The sequence below is a fragment of the Pseudophryne corroboree genome, chromosome 11, assembly GCF_028390025.1.
Source record: "Pseudophryne corroboree isolate aPseCor3 chromosome 11, aPseCor3.hap2, whole genome shotgun sequence".
In the NCBI taxonomy this organism is placed as follows: domain Eukaryota; kingdom Metazoa; phylum Chordata; class Amphibia; order Anura; family Myobatrachidae; genus Pseudophryne; species Pseudophryne corroboree.
Genome location: NC_086454.1, coordinates 85328190 through 85340361, shown reverse-complemented (window position 1 = coordinate 85340361; position 12172 = coordinate 85328190).

Sequence of the window (12172 nt, the reverse complement as noted above, 5' to 3'; positions counted from 1 at the left end):
TCGGGGTTCTTCTTCGTGGGTAAAAAGGACGGTTCATTGCGACCCTGCATCGACTTCAGGGAATTGAACCGTATCACGATTAAAAACTCATACCCACTGCCTCTCATTTCGGTCTTGTTTGACCAGCTTCGTACTGCCACCATTTTTTCTAAGATTGACCTACGCGGTGCGTACAATCTAATCCGAATAAGAGAGGGGGATGAATGGAAGACTGCCTTTAATACCCACTCAGGGCATTATGAATATTTGGTGATGCCTTTTGGGCTCTGTAATGCCCCGGCAGTCTTCCAGGATTTCATGAACGATGTGCTCAGGGAATATTTGGATAGATTCTTAGTTGTATACTTAGATGACATCCTAATCTTCTCCCATTCCCTGGAGGAACATCGGAAGCATGTACGCTTAGTCCTCCAGAAACTCAGAGACCACCGGCTTGGGGCGAAGCTGGAGAAGTGCGAATTTGAAGTTCAGCAAATCGCATTTCTAGGATATATTATCTCCCCAGAAGGTTTCCAAATGGAGGGTTCCAAGGTACAGGCAGTCCTGGATTGGGTGCAGCCCACTAGTTTGAAGGCGCTTCAGCGTTTCCTGGGCTTTGCAAATTTTTATAGACGATTTATTGCTGGATTTTCGTCTATAGTGGCGCCCTTGGTGGCACTCACTAAGAAAGGGGTGGATGTTGCTCACTGGTCTCGTGAGGCCAAAGCGGCTTTTGCCCGTCTCAAAAGGGCATTTGTCTCGGCCAAGGTGCTGCGACACCCAGATACAGAGCGTCCTTTTGTGGTGGAGGTGGATGCCTCTGAGATGGGTATTGGGGCAGTGCTCTCTCAGATGGGAGTGTCTGATAATCGCCTTCATCCCTGTGCTTACTTTTCCCGTAAATTTTCGCCTGCCGAGATGAATTATGACGTGGGTAACCGGGAATTGTTGGCTATTAAGGATGCACTCGAGGAGTGGAGACACTGGCTTGAGGGGGCTAAGTTTGTGGTCTCAATTCTCACCGACCATAAGAATTTGGCATATTTAGAGTCAGCGAAGCGTCTCAATGCCAGGCAGGCACGATGGGCTTTGTTTTTTGCTCGCTTTAATTTTTTGATAACATATCGCCCTCGGTCAAAAAACATCAAGGCTGATGCGCTCTCGCGGAGTTTTGCTCCAATCCAGGAGACCACAGAGGAGCCGTTGCCCATTGTGTCCCCATCATGTATTAAAGTGGGCATTACCCAGGACCTCTTGTCATTAGTCCTTAGAGCACAGGAGCAGGCTCCTCCAGACCTTCCGGTAGGTCTTTTGTTTGTGCCTCCTAGGTTAAGACAGCGAGTGTTCCTGGAATTCCATGCCAAGAAGTCGGCAGGTCACCCGGGTATTGCCAGAACTCGGGAGTTGCTATCTAGGGCAGTGTGGTGGCCCTCGGTGGCTAAGGATGTGGATCAGTGGGTTCGGGCATGTGACATCTGTGCCCGAAATAAGACTCCTAGAGGGGTTCCTGTTGGCCCATTACATCCACTCTCTATTCCATCTAAGCCATGGACCCACATTTCAATGGATTTTGTTGTGGACTTGCCCAAATCCTCGTGGATGACAGCCATCTGGGTTGTCGTTGACAGGTTTTCGAAGATGGCGCACTTCGTTCCACTGGTTGGGCTGCCATCGGCCAGACGCCTGTCTGAATTATTTATGCTGCATGTTGTGCGTCTCCACGGGTTGCCACTTGATGTGGTCTCTGACCGCGGATCCCAGTTTGTGGCCAAATTCTGGAGGGCATTTTGTTCCGATCTCCAGATTTCTGTCAGCTTGTCGTCAGGCTACCATCCGCAGTCTAATGGGCAGACTGAAAGGGTGAACCAGTCCTTGGAGCAGTTCCTCAGGTGTTATGTCTCCAAGTGTCAGACTGACTGGGTTGCTCATCTGTCAATGGCGGAGTTTGCCTATAACAACGCGGCTCACTCTGCTACAGGGATCTCTCCCTTCCTTTGTGTGTATGGGCATCATCCTAAGGCCAATTCTTTTGACCCCCTGGACTCCACGCCTGGTGGTTCCTCTGTCGTTTCGGTCCTTAGAGGTATTTGGAGGAAAGTGAAGAAAGCCCTTGTGTCTGTGTCATTAGTGACCAAAAGGGTTTTTGATAAGCGGAAAAGACCCTGCAGCTTCAAATTAGGAGACTTCGTCTGGTTGTCTACCAAGAATTTGAAGTTGAGACAGCCATCTCATAAGTTAGGCCCCCGGTTCATCGGCCCTTATAAGATCACCAGGGTTATCAATCCGGTGGCATTTCAGTTAGATCTGCCCCGTTCTTTGGGTATCAATAAAACATTTCATTGTTCCCTTTTAAAACGGGCGATTAGTAATCCTTCTTCCAGAGGAAGACCTTCCCCTCTTCTGATACGTGGCCAGAGGGAGTTTGTTGTTGAAAGGATTCTTGACTCCAAGATGGTTCGGGGTCGGCTGTCATTTTTGGTGCACTGGAAGGGGTATGGCCCGGAGGAGCGGTCGTGGGTACGCAGTTGTGATCTTCATGCCCCCAGACTGATACGCTCTTTCTTCTCGCAGTTCCCCGATAAACCCAGTGGTAGGGGTTCTTTGACCCCTCGTCAGAGGGGGGGTACTGTTAGGGTCTCCTGCCCTGTGCTGCCACGTCGTCATGGCAACCGGGAGACAAGTGCTAGCGGAGTAACCTGAGCGCAGCTGATACTCCGGTTCGGGTCTTTTGCTGTGCAGTGGTTACAGGCAGGGGATCCGGTGCTGGTTTTTGTGCTCACAGTCTGTGAGGTCTGAGGGGGCGTGGACAGCACCTGCTTTATAAGGCCTCTTCTCAGGTTAAGCAGATGCTGCTGAATCTTTGTTGGTTAGTCAGTTCCTGAAAGTTAGCCAGTACTGTGTAGCTTTGTATTTGTTGTTGCTTACTGCAAATAGGCCTGGGGATTTGGTACTACACTCTGCCAATCCAGACCTAGCAGTAAGACTGGAGTCAGTCGTTTAGCCTGCTGAGGTTCTTTTGATATTCTGTGAACCCAGCAGGTTTGTGGCTGTACTTTCAGACCTGCCTGCTTAATCCTCTCTCACTGTGCAGGGTGTCCATGTGTCAGTTTAGTGGCAGTAAGCTGTACCTGGGCCCTGCAAGTGAGAATTAGGATTGTGGAGACTCTCCTTGTGTCTATTATTCCATCTCTGACCAAGGAGTTTACTGCCACACCCGTTGGTAACCCTTTAGGGTTTTGCTGTTGCCCTTAGCAACAGCATTTCGGGTTCTCTACGTATTAAAACACAACATCTTGCTTTTTCCATCTGAGCATTTCTAATACTAGGGAGACACCCAGTTTCTTAGCCTCTGGGCTTCTCTGTTCACTCTGTGTTGGTTTTGTTACCCTATCACCTTCTGTGTACGTTATGTCATATTTCCCAGTCTGTCTGTGAGTTCATTTGTTTTGCATCCCTCTCTGTTCAGACACCAGTACATTCCTGCAGGCACTGGTGTGCATAACAATTCAAACACCAGTACATTCCTGCAGGCACTGGTGTGCATAACAGAAGGGTGTCGACGTTTCAGTTCTCACACGGAACTTTGTCAAGATAAGTTTAAAACTCCCCAGGTACCAAATATATACCTAGATGACGGGTAAGAGTTTCGCTGATGCCAACTTATGACTAACTTAGCAGCAATTTTTTGGGCAATACCACCAATTTTCGGGCCTAATTCAGACCTGATCGCAGTAATTTTTCTCTAATGGACAAAACCATGTTGCACTGCAGGTAGGGCAGATATAACATGAGAGATTTAGATTTGGGTGGGTTATATTATTTCTGTAGCTTTATTTTTACACTGCAATTTAGATTTCAGTTTGAACACACCCCATCCAAATCTAACTCTCTCTGCACATGTTACATCTGCACCACCTGCACTGCACATGGTTTTGCCCATTAGAGAAAAAATTTTCTGCTGCAATCAGGTCTAAATTATCATTATTATTAATAATAAGATGCTTTAGTAAATCTACCCCTTGGACTAAGTAGGGCATTTTAGTAACATCATGTTTTTATGGCCCCTTTAGAATGTAAGCTCTCACGAGCAGGGCCCTCTTCCCTCATGTGCTTATTCTTTTTCTTACTTTAATAATCTTCAACTGCACCAAATCCAGCAGTCTTCTGCCACCTGATACTTATTCCAGTGTCATCTGCTGATGCAGCTATGTTTATTTACCCTGTACTTGTCCTATATTGTCTTCACCTGTAAGTTGCTGTTTTGATTATTTGTTTATGTACTCTGTAATTAGATGCTGCGGAACCCTTGTGGAGCTATATAAATAAAGGACAATAAATAATAATAATGACAATGATCATAGTTCCCAGAAGACTGTCACTGTGCACAGGGGCGGATCCAGAAGAAAATGAAGGGGGGGCACCATGATAGGGGAACCGTAATAGTTATATTTACATGCACCTAAGGCATGCGTGCTCCCAGATAAGGGGTGTGGTATCACAGGGGGTGTGGCCTCAAAGAATACGCAATTAGGTAATGAATGGCTGTAGGAGCGCATCCTGGTTTATTGCCAATGTTCCACCCTGATGAAAAGCTGATTGGGCCTTGAAATGTTGGTCACCTGTTCCATTAGTTATGGGAGCCTGGAAGGCACCTCCCCAGCACAATATAATTATTATAGTTTTTAGTTGGTGGTGGCAGGTGCAGCATACCTTGTTTTGGGCACTGCACTGAGACTCAGACTGCAGGACACGAACTGCCCATCTTTGATTAGCAGAAGCAGCCAGCTAGATCTCCAACAAGCAGCATAAGACATCTGCAGGACAGCCCTGTCACAATCACACGGGCCGCCTTCTCAAAGCTGAGGCTGAGTTTGACAGCACCTAACATGGTGGTAAAGGAAGTGGAGGAGGAAGTGCTGGGATACTCTGCGGTGCAATGAGGGCTAATGAAGCCTTCTGCGCCATCATAAGTAACAGTCTTACTCGATGCTGGCATTTGAACCCCGCGCCTGGGCTGGACTCTGGCTGGCTGGCAGTGGGAGAGGTAGGTTGCGGTGTGAGCATGGGGAGTCTTGAGCTGCAGCTCCAGCCTCCCCATTGGTTACCATACGGACTTGCTGTTAGAGCCGTAGCGCGTCCTAGTGCCTGCCGGCTCTTTTATCAAATCTGACTGATGGAAATATCAGTAGTGCTGCTGCTGTTCTCCCTTTGAAAAAAAGAAGTCAGAAACGACAGGGGGGCACAGGTCCGAGTGCCCCTCGCCTACCCCTAGACCCGCCAATGACTGTGCATGCCAAACTATAGTATGAGATGTTCTTCAAATCATCCATCAGTTGCCGCTTTTAATAAATCAGAAGAAAATAAATTGACCCTCTGTTCTTGTGTTATATAAATAGAGAAATCACCTTAACGTATCACATAAACAAAGTCCTGTGCCAATACTTGGAAACACGCTTTTAAGAAATTTAAGAACATGGGGAAAAGCAGATAATAGGAAATATGTTACTATGGAGACATCAAAAGATGTAACATCTGCGATGGTAGATAAAATGGTTTATAAGGTATGTTGATATATTTTTACCTTTATAATGTATTTCTTAAGTTAGGATTTGAAGGTCATTATTTCTAAAAATGTAATGAAAATGTGATTTATCAATAACTGTGACAATCCATGTGCTATAATGCATTATCAGCCTTGGAAGCAATAATTACAGTACAATACAATATAGAGTAGGCTATCTGCTGTCATACATACTTCCAACAGCCTTTACCAAGATGACTGATTTCAATCACATTATTATTGGGTATGGCAGTCTTTGGGTGTCACACACTGTAGGCCGGGCCGCCATCAGGGGGGTGCTGGGGGCACTGCTGTCCCGGGCCAGTCTCTCTGACAGAGAAGAGAGGGCCCATGTTTCTCATGCCGCCGTCCACCGGCCGTCCCCGTACATTCTAGAGATGGCTACTGACTCACTGTCTCAACACAGTGACTCGAATCATCAGGAAGTATGAATCAGGGCCGTCTTAACAGCAGTGTAGGCCCCTGGGCACAGCAATGCACTGGGCCCCCTACCTATCCTCCAGCGGTAGGGGTGGGGGGTGCCCTCAGCGGCAGCTTTGATGTCCTGCGGGCGGTAGGGGGTGTTTTATCTTCTGCTGAGCATGTAGGACCTGGAGCAGTCATTTCTGCTAATTACTCCTTTACTGCACAGATGAGGCTAAACTGTAGAAGGGGGCATTGGGCTGAATGAAGGGTGGTAGGGGGTGTTTAATACGTAGGGGATGGTGGATAGTGGAGTGGGCTTAATATTCATAATTTTCCGGTGGGAGGGCAGCTTACTTGACTGCAGATATCTCCAGTTCCTGAAAATATATTTCTTAGCTTTGAATGGGCTAAAAACACTAAAGAGTCCCACCTTTCAGGAGGTACTGGGAACACCTTTCAGGAGGTACTGGGGACACCTTTCAGGAGGTACTGGGGACCCCTTTCAGGAGGTACGGGGACACCTGTCAGGAGGTACTAGGGACTTGGGGATCAGAGGTCAGGTGCCAGAGCAATTCACAGATGAAAATATAAAACTGCATATTAGGCGTGTGGAGCTGGAGCAGGGACCAGCTGCTGGAAGGCTGATATCTCTGGTTTTGGGCATAGTAGAGACAAGCTGTCAGTGTCCACTGAAAGGGGAGAGTCCCAGCTTTTGGATTATACCCTCACAAAAACTCTAACAGAACCTGAGATATCTGGCTGGGAAGAGCAATTAACAGGCTCAGATGGGGACCACTGTTTTCACGTTGGATATCTCCGGTTCCCCAGGGCCGATTTTCAAAAATCTGATACCCCTGGAAAGAGGGGACCCTCAGCTATCAGCCTAGGGCCCTTACACTCTTGGGGCCCTTGGGCAAGAGCCCATTGAGCCCATACGAAAAGACGGCCCTGGTATGAATGATTCGAGTCACTCACTGTTTAATGAGTGGAGACAGCTGCAGCAGCAGCCTCTCTCAGCCAGAGGGAGGAAACTCAGTGTGTCGTTCAGTCAGTGTGTTCTGCTGTGTGTCCTTAGCTGTGATTGGCCAGAGGCTATACCAGGTGACACCCAGTGGAAGGGGGGAGGGAGCAGTCACGACTCACCAGTCAGTGAGTGCTGTGCTGCTGTGCCTGAGTCATGTCATGAATCATGATTCATCCTGAGTCTGCCAGTGAGTTGAGACAGTTGTACACTGTGTAGACTCAGTGACTCAGTGGATGGATCTGATTCATGCAGCATAAGCCTGCAGGAGGTGGAGCCCCTGTGGTACAGGGCTCTCAGCTCAGTGCTCACTGATCCTGCTCAGTGTGATTGTGGGTGGCAAACTCCCTGGAGGCTAGATAGTGGATAATATAATAAATCCAAGCCCACCTAAAATTATCTAATTAGCAAAGTATGCAAAGTAAAAAAATTTTTTTTTATTTGGTTTAGTTACAGATTGAATGATGTGTTTCATGGCTGTTAAGCTTTCTCTCCTCAGCCAGAAGTAATGTGCATATTCTGTAACTAGTATGCAATAAGTGGTTATTAATAATATATCAACATAACACTGAATCTATGTTAATATATTATTAACAATCAGTGCATAAGCAGCTGCCTCCCCCAGATGCACTGCACACAGGGCCGCAGTGGCGTAACTAGAAATTTTTCTCCCCCAAGCCAAAAAAATCCTTCGGCGCCCCCCCCCCCCCCATACACCCCGTAATTGCCTGCGGCGCGCGCTGGCAAAAAGGGTGTGTGGCTTTGTCGAAATGGGCGTGGCTTTGCGTGGAGGGCGTGGCATTGCAGGAAAAGACTACCTTATACCCCAGTTTTGCAACCTGCACGCCCAGACGTTGGCCACCACAGGAAAGAAAAATAATCCTGATTCATGCCCCTTACATTATTTGTCATTTTTCCTCCTTATAGTAATGCCAAGTATACATTATTCCACATACTGCAATGGCCCTTAGACATTATTCCACACACAATCAGTGATCGCGCTGAGCCAAAAAAAAAGTGGGTCCCAGGGACCCTTCACTTTTAAAAATTGGGGTCCTACCGGTCTTTTTCTGGGTCCCATCGGAATGAAGGTTCTTATTAATTTTAATCTTGTTTGGACACTACAAAAGTGTTGCAAGATGGGGGGGATGGGGTGACAATGCTGCTGGGCTGTGTAGCATGCAGGACACCCTGCACCAGAGCTGTAACTAGACATTTTGGTGCCCTTAGGCAGAAAGTGAATTGGTGTTAGACCACTTAGACCACAAAGAACAGGTAGTGCGCGCCGTAGGCGCGCCGCAAAATTTTAGGGGCGTGGCTTCATAGGGAAGGGGCGTGGCCACATAATAGTGTCAATTCACATTACACCACACAGTAGTGGCGCTTATACACATTGCACCAGGTAGAACCTCCTATGCACACTGATCCAGGTAGATCACGTCATACACTTTGCTCCAGGTATAGCACGTCATACACTTTGCACCAGGTACAGCACGTCATACACTTTGCACCAGGTACAGCACGTCATACACTTTGCACCAGGTAGAGCACGTTATCATACACATTGCCGCTAGGTAGAGCACGTTATCATACACAGTGCGCCAGGTAGAACACGTTATACACACTGCGCCAGGTAGAGCACGTTATCATACACATTGCGCCAGGTAGAGCATGTTATCATACACATTGCCGCTAGGTAGAGCAAGTTATCATACACTTTGCACCAGGTACAGCACGTCATACACTTTGCACCAGGTACAGCACGTCATACACTTTGCACCAGGTAGAGCACGTTATCATACACATTGCCGCTAGGTAGAGCAAGTTATCATACACATTGCCGCTAGGTAGAGCAAGTTATCATACACATTGCGTCAGGTAGAACACGTTATTATACACATTGCGCCAGGTAGAGCACGTTATTATACACAATGCGCCTGGTAGAGCACGTTATCAGCCACATTGCGCCAGGTAGAACACGTTATTATACACAATGCGCCTGGTAGAGCACATTATCATACACATTGCGCCAGGTAGAACACGTTATTATACACAATGCGCCTGGTAGAGCACGTTATAATACACATTGCACTAGGTAGAGCACGTTATCATACACATTGCGCCAGGTAGAACACGTTATCATACACATTGCGCCAGGTAGAACACATTATCATACACATTGCGCCAGGTAGAGCACGTTATCATACACATTGCGCCAGGTAGAACACGTTATTATACACAATGCGCCTGGTAGAGCACGTTATAATACACATTGCACTAGGTAGAACACGTTATTATACACAATGCGCCTGGTAGAGCACGTTATTATACACATTGCACTAGGTAGAGCACGTTATCATACACATTGCGCCAGGTAGAACACGTTATCATACACATTGCGCCAGGTAGAACACGTTATCATACACATTGCGCCAGGTAGAATACGTTATCATACACATTGCGCCAGGTAGAACACGTTATTATACACATTGCGCCAGGTAGAACACGTTATTATACACATTGCGCCAGGTAGAACACGTTATTATACACAATGCGCCTGGTAGACCACTGAGGCACATTGCAGTAACCACTCACTTATCACCTCCAGTTGCACGAAGGGGCCGTTTGACACAAGTGGTTCCGCCCCCAGCAGCAACTCACTGACACTCACCATTTTTTCTGACAGCACAGTGCAGTGAGTGCACTGGCACAAGTAGCCAGCCTGCGCCTGTAGTGGCCGCAGCCTGGAGGAGCTCTATGTGAAATCGCAAGCAGAGGCTGTTCTCTGGCAAGAAGGAGCTCGTCCAATCGCTTCCCCTGACGGGCTGGCCACTGCTAAATATACCGATAATCAGTTCCAACTGTGTCAAAGTAGTGGAGCCCCAGGTGCAATGGGAAAGTCAGTGTCACTGCACAGTTGTACTGATATACTGGTATATTTAGCAGTGGCCAGCCCGTCAGGGGAAGCGATCGGAGGAGCTACTTCTTGCCAGCCTCTGCTTGCGATTTCACAGATAGCTCCTTCATGCTGCGGCGCCGGCTGGCTACTTGTGCCAGTGCACTCACTGCACTGTGCTGTCAGAAAAATGGTGTCAGTGAGGCCCTGACACTCTGAGCGGCCTCACATTGCACACACGGAGCTTGCAGCCCCCGGACATCCCGCATCTGCACCAGCTACTCCAGTTGAAGCGGGGCGATGCAGCACTGTCTACTGCTTACCTACAGCGGGAGCTGCGCAGCCCGGACGGCTCCTGCTGGAAGGTAGTTGTCGGGTCTCGGTGGGGCGTTGAGCGGGTCCCGGGTAGGGGGGTGGCGGCGGGCAGATCCGGAGCTGTACTCCCAGTCGCAGAGGAGGGTGCTGGCGGCAGAGCGGCAGTGGAGCCGGATGAGCGGGGCCAGTCTGTCAGCCCTGCAGCACAGATTCATGTGCTGGCGGGGAGCAGGATTCAAAGCGGGAGATGCTGCAGGCTGTGATTGGATGGAGACTACAGGAGGTGATTGGCCGAGGAAACAGCCAGTCACCTCCTGCATTCCGCTGACAGGCTTAACACATGCAAACACATATTCAGATGAGCGCGTCCTGTGGGACCCGCTCATCTTCTAAATGTGAGTCCCGGGCGGCTGTTTCTGGGTAAAATACGCGCCATGGCGCCTTTTTGCGATCACTGACAATAATGCACATGACACAATATGCACACACCGTAATGCCCCCTACACATTATGCCACACACCGTAATGCCCCCGACACATTATGCCACACACCGTAATGCCCCAGACACATTATGCCACACACCGTAATGCCTGTGACACATTATGACAGGAATCGCAAAGCCAGTTATACATTATGCTACACACTGCAATGCCCCTGATATATTATAGCACACACAATGTCTGTGACACAGTATGACACACACCACAATGATCCTGAGACATTATACCACATACCACAATGCCTGTGATATAGTATACAACACACCGTAATGCCTGATACATTATGACACACACCGCAATGTCCGTGATACATTATGCCACACACCGTAATGCCCATTACACATTAAGTTCTACAGTAAGGCTTCCAATTACTTTTAAATTACCTCCTCGTTGCCAGGGGTTTCATGCTCTTGGTTCCATGCACGGTGCCAGGGGTTTTCATGCTCAGGGTGTCATGCTCGTTGCCAGGGGTTTCATGCACTGGGTGTCCTGCTCGTTGCTAGGGGGTAGTGCTTGTTGCTAGGGCCGTGCTCCCAGTGCCACATATGCTCCCAGTGCCAGATATTCCCCCACAGTGCCAGGTATATGCACCCAGTGCCAGATATTCCCCCACAGTGCCAGGTATATGCACCCAGTGCCAGATATTCCCCCACAGTGCCAGGTATATGCCCCCCCCCCCCAGTGCCAGATATTCCCCCACAGTGCCTGCTTCCCCCCCAGTGCCAGATATTCCCCCCCAGTGCCAGGTATATGCCCCCAGTGCCAGATATCCCCCCCTCCAGTGCCAGGTATATGCCCCCAGTGCCAGGTATATGACCCCCCAGTGCCAGATATTTCCCCCCCCCCAGTGCCAGGTATATGCCCCCAGTGCCAGATATTCCCCCACAGTGCCAGGCATATGCCCCCAGTGCCAGATATTCCCTCCCAGTGCCTGCTTCCCCTCCCAGTGCCAGGTATATGCCCCCCCAGTCACGGGTATATGCCCCCAGTGCCGGGTATATGCCCCCCCAGTGCCAGGTATATTCCCCCAGTGCCAGGTATATGCCCCCCCTGTGCCAGGTATATGCCCCCAGTGCCAGGTATATGCCCCCCCAGTGCCAGATATTCCCCCCCAGTGCCAGGTATATGCCCCCAGTGCCAGGTACATGCCCCCCCAGTGCCAGTTATATGCCCCCAGTGCCAGATATTCCCCCCCAGTGCCAGGTATATGCCCCCAGTGCCGGGTATATGCCCCCCAGTGCCAGGTATATGCCCCCAGTGCCGGGTATATGCCCCCCCAGTGCCGGGTATATGCCCCCAGTGCCAGGTACATGCCCCCAGTGACAGATATTCCCCCCTAGTGCCTGCTTCCCCCCCAGTGCCAGGTATATGCCTCCAGTGCCGGGTATATGCCCCCCCAGTGCCAGGTATATGCCCCCCAGTGCCGGGTATATGCCCCCAGTGCCAGGTACATGCCCCCAGTGCCGGGTATATGC